We start from the raw sequence: 5,287 nt of genomic DNA, 5'->3' as shown, positions 1-5,287 counted from the left end.
ACTCAACTCACTGGTCCACTGCGCCCCCATGGACTGCACCACCTCCTCCAGGTGGCGGTGGTGCTGGCGGGGGCCGCGCGGCGATGGTGTCCGCGGCGGTGGCGGGCAAGGGGTGGGCCGGCGCCTCCTCGGCGACGGCGGCGGGCGCCCGGCCATGATGTCGCGTCGGCGGGGGGTCGCTGTGCCAGCGTCACACCCCCGTCACAGGTCCGTCAGACGCCTCGCGATCGGATCGGCGCCGCGGCGGAGACGACGACGACGACGACGACGACGCGCTGACTCAGTGGCTCCCGCGAAGGAAGCCCCACCCGGGCACGGCACGGCGCTGGCGACGACGCTACCGCATCCTCCTAACCGCCGCGCCGCCTCCTCGCGGGGTCGCTGCCGGGGCTGGCGGGGCTGGCGGGGCCGGCCGGGGCCAGGGCGGCGAGGATACGTCAATTAAGAGCCGCGGCTGGGCGTCGCGTCGCGCTGCTGGGCCGAGCGGCGCGATATGTATCATGGGCGAGGGCGCTCGTTCTCGTTGGGGCAATGCCTCTCTCTCTGCCTGGACGACGGATGGCCCTCTGTCCCCGCCGCGCCGCGCCACGCCCCCAGCGGCTGATGGCTTTCGGCTCCCGCGCACCAATTGAGGCTGTCGTCGTTGTCGGCGGCGTCGCAGCGCGGGGGCTTCGATGAGCTGCTGCGCGGCGGCTCCACGACGTCGAGTTCACCACTCTCGGGACCCCCTCTTCTTCTTCTGTCGGGAGGCAGGGAGCGTGAGCGCAGGTTCGAGGATCCCCGCCGTCGTTTCTTTTAGGTGAACACTTGAACACGGCGGGATAGGAGGTACTCGATACCGATGACACGGGGGGCTAAACGCGAGACTCGGTGAGAGTCAACAGTCAACACTGACGCCGGCACGCTGAGTGCGGGCGCCGCGCCTGCCAGGGAGACGGAGTGAGGCTGTGCTCCCGGATCGGTATGCATGCACAAGAGTATGGCGGCTCGGCTCGCACTGCGGCCCGGGAGAGTGCATGGAAAAAGGCGCTACAGAGGCGTAGGCAGACTGGGGGCCCGCCAGGCCCGCTCAGCTGGGCTTGACGGAGAGAGCCGGCGCCGGCCGGGGCCGGGACAGCTGCCGGGCCTCCGGCACCGAGTGGGCGAGGGCCGTGGCGAGGGCGCAGCGCGCGGCGGCGCACCGCGGGCGCACAGAGCACTGCTCCGAGAGGTTTCTCGGTAAAAATTAATATGAATCACCCAGTCGCAATTATAATCAGTGCTTTTGCGGTAACCACGCGTGGTCGCGTGGAGCGCGCTCGGGAGGCTCGTCTTTCTCGGAAGAAAAGCCGTCACCGCGCCCGTTAGGCACGTCGCTAATCGGCGTCGTCGGTGACCTCAACGTCGCCCGTCGCGTCGCGTCGGCGGCACCCACTGGGTGCTCGTCGTGCTCGTCCGCGGAGTCGTGTTTCGCGGTGCTCGGCTCCGGCGCGCCTGGAGCGCGGAGCACAGTGCAGCGGTGCAACACTCGGCGGGGACTGACTGGAGCCGCAGAGGCGCGAGAGGACGACGCGGCCGGCGCCGCTGCGCTCGGCTCCCCGCGCCCTCCGCGGCGGTCCAGCCCATAGAGTGGCCGCGGTGGCCCGCGAGGGCGCGGGCGCGGGTCGGAGCGGAGGGCGGAGGGGGGAGGGGGCTGGGGCGCTGCATGGTTTCGGCTAAAAGCCTTTGACCCCATCCTCCCTTCTCGCCCCTCTTCGCGTAAGGGTGGAAATTCCCATGACGAAACTTTGGCGTGGGTGATGTCATTTTTAACAGAGATATCGATCGCAACTTACAGACTCGAGGTTTTGGCCATGTGTTGTTAGAGGTCGTTTAAAGAGTTGCGTGAAACCCCGAGTAAGCCAAGGTACTTGTATTAAAATTGGCAGGCTATCCTGAAGCTGGCGGCCTACTGGTACATCCATGCACACCGGCTTCAGCCGCACCCTGAGGCCAGTCGTGAAGGCGCTGTGCGGCTTGCCCTTTGACTCCGCGCATCCCATGCAAGCACATGCCTATTGTGTTGAAGCTCAGCTAATTAATACCAGTCACGAGGGAAGAGGGATGGGGACGGACGGAGTGCACACAAACGGTGTCCCACCCCACCCCCACCGGCTCAGTACTTTTTATTAAAAGTTATCCTGCACAGCGCAAGCGTGTTGGCAAGTTGCCTATTTCGATCTGGGCCGTAGGGCACCATGAGTTTTGTAAAGGTGGGTCGCCTCGGGGGTCACCCAGAAAGTACGTCCGGTTTTCTTTGATTCAGGCACCAGAGCACCAGAGCTCAGCGCCTGCGAAACTCAGGGTAGGCCGCCCCGCAATACAGGCATGCACGGCAGGTAAGATGTTGCCTACCTACAAGGCGCTTTGTAGGTTATCACAGACCAAACTTAGCAGGTTCGTAACTTTATTACACTTTAAAAACGTCGGTACAGTAACTATAGAGGGTGGTCGGTGATCTTCCCCCAATCTTTCGACTTCTGGTGCAAATCTCTGATACATTCCCCAAAATTTTAGTGTTTCGTTTACATTTTCATTGAAGAAAGAACATGAATATTTTGGGGATAGTACCTGAGATCGGCACCAGAAGGCGAACAAACTGGCGGGGAGCCCTTGGCCCTGTTGTGTATACTTATTTTTCTCCAGGGGCGTAGGCTTTTTGGCCAGGGGGTACGGCCCATCAGACCCTTTTTGGCGCCTCTTTACGCCGACTGCCTAATATCTGCCTATACCTGCATAATATCTATCATGGTTGTCCCAAACACATGGTTTCATTTCCATTTCCATTTTTCCCTTATTTCAAGACACTTTCCCGCCTAATTTCCTTGAGTTTTAAGCACTGTTCACAGGGCGAATTCTGGCGCCTATCCGGGGCGCGTTTTGGCGTCCCTTCGAGGTGCTCAGGGGGGGGGACTACATCCCCTGCCCCCCTGTTCCTACGCATCTGTTTTTCTCCTCTGACACGCACGCACTCGGAATCCCCCGTTGCTGCGTTACCACAATGTCATAAGCGTAGGAATGGTTGCATACGCTCCGGGCGTCAGCGAACTGAGTCGTCTCTCCTCCATTTAAACTGTCCTTCAACTGGCATGTCTGTGTCGTAGTGGAGTGGGAGACTTCTTATTCCATTCGACCTAAGGCGGTCCTCATTCAATCGGCATCGTGATTACGGGACATCTGTCATTTCTTAACTGAGTCAAAAACACCACTGGCGCTGCTGGTCTGTACACTTCCCCCGTCCCCCCCTCCCATTTTTTCTAGACAGTACTTTGAACCTCTCTTAGCCCTACCCTGGTGGCACGAATCGTTCAAAAAATATCGCTGAACGTTCACGAAACCTAAATAACGTTCTGGGAATGTTCTTGGAATGTTTGGTACTGGTACTACAAGGGAAGTGTATTTCACAATTCATATTCTCTTCATGATACAATGTTGTACACATAGCAATGAAGCCTCCAAAACAACTACACTTTTGGTGGTCATTTCGAACAAACATTCTATTTCTGTTGATCAACTACGACGTGGCGTCGTACAGCAATAAAAGGCATGGCAGTACAAACGACTGAATAATACTGATTCATACTATTGTTGCAATATAGCGGCAGTTACTTACACATAAGCCGGCATGCGGGAGGGCTGTTGATTTTCCCTCTTTGCGTATTACTGGCAGTGTGGTCTGTTGGACGCCAGTCCCGAAATGCAGCGGCACCGTGACATGCAGTGGCCGTGAGTCGTCCGCGCGGGGGGAGCCCTTCACAGCCCCTCCCATTAGTACGGAGTGTCGAAGGAATGCCCGCCCGTCTGTCAGCCGCCGTGTAGTGCAGTGCCGTGTAGTGTACCCAGTATACATGCTCGACAGATTTGGGAGGCAGGGCAGCTGTCCTGCTGTCCTCGTCGGTCCGGATGGACTTCGCGCAGAGCTTGTACCCACGACTGTGACTGCTCCACAGAACCAACAGCACATAGCACAAGGCTGCGCGGTGGAGGACACTGTATACGTTGGACGTAAAAACAACGAAGGCCGAATAAGGAGTTAGTTCCGAACGGCACCGCTTCGCACACTGCGGTGCGCGCGGAGCAGCCCCCCAAGCCCCTTCAGCGAGGCTCTCGGTAGTCCCTTGTCGGCTCCATAGCCCCACCCGCTGGAGCCCGCTGGAGACCGCTGGACTGGACCCCACACCCCAGAACACGCGACAAGCAAGGTGACGCGGGGCCGCGTGCCGCCCGTGCCGCCGCGGGGGGCCGAAGCTTTGGCCGAGGCTGCACATCCGCCCATTAGTATGCGGCCGCGAAGAAAGCAGCGCGGTTAGTTATCGCCCAAAGTGATGGACCTTCGCTCATAGAGACGGGCCCGCCCGCCCGGGAACGATATGGAGGGAGGGCCACAAGAAAACGCAATGCCGCTACAGTTGCAAGACTTTGGCTAGGGGAGGGAGGGGGGGGGCTGGCAGCCACCTGTAATGCGAGCCCTGATGTGCGCTGCCAACTGATGACCGTGCAGTAAAAAAGCACATGCACAGACGAATGGGGAGGGGAGCTCCGCTGACTACGAGGATGAGGCCCGAAAGAAGCCATCATAACGTCAGGTCGCCGGCAGCGCTGTTCGTCCGATGAATGTGCGAGCAGCGCGCGTTATTTTGAAAAATAGTAAAACACGTGTTTATTTGTTACTGGCCCCTCAACTCACGGAACAGAGGAAGAAAGGGGGGGGGGCAGGGAATAGAATGCCATGGAGAAGAGGTTCCTCTGAAAGGTAGGGGAAAAGTATCCTCTTCCTCCCCTTTCTACCCCCACACCGACCCCACCCCCTCCCCCTGCAACCCACCTGTATCTGCCTTTGCCTCTGGTCGCGTTCGACAGCAGGAGCTTCTCTGATTGGACAGTGCAGGCGAAGCTTTTTATCGGAGAGTATCCATATCCTTATCGGTGAAATTGAGATATGGCTGTTGGTTTAGCCCCCCCCCCTTTCCCCCCGATCCATCCGCCACCTGAGGGAGGAAGAGTTTAGGAGACCCCTGCCTGTGACAACCTCATGGAGCAAACCGATACGCCCTGCGAAGGCTCAGCGGAAGTGGTGAGACCATACGTTGTTTGAACAGTGGGGAACATTTTTGCACGGATGAATCTTATCGATCTCGAGACACTTCCTCATTCAAACGTTCTGGTCTAGTGAATGGCGATTGACACCTATAATCTATTTGCAGTGTTTTGTTGTATTTGTAGCTCAAGGTTTTTCTTCCGTCTGTTTACATACAGAGTTTTACAAAGG

The 5,287-nt window shown here is 58.5% G+C and overlaps 1 protein-coding gene across 1 annotated transcript in view; it reads right to left on the bottom strand.

Moving 5' to 3' along the window:
• LOC113207539 (signal recognition particle 54 kDa protein) overlaps window positions 1–5,287 on the bottom strand; it is a 9,232-nt gene that overhangs the window by 3,565 nt on the left and 380 nt on the right. The gene's annotated exons all lie outside the window — the stretch shown is intronic.

Source organism: Frankliniella occidentalis, unplaced genomic scaffold (genome assembly GCF_000697945.3).
Source record: "Frankliniella occidentalis isolate FOCC.00 unplaced genomic scaffold, Focc_3.1 Scaffold18, whole genome shotgun sequence".
Classification (NCBI taxonomy): Eukaryota; Metazoa; Arthropoda; class Insecta; order Thysanoptera; family Thripidae; genus Frankliniella; species Frankliniella occidentalis.
The sequence above is the reverse complement of the archived record's forward strand: the minus strand, read 5'-3'. Positions and strand labels throughout refer to the sequence as shown.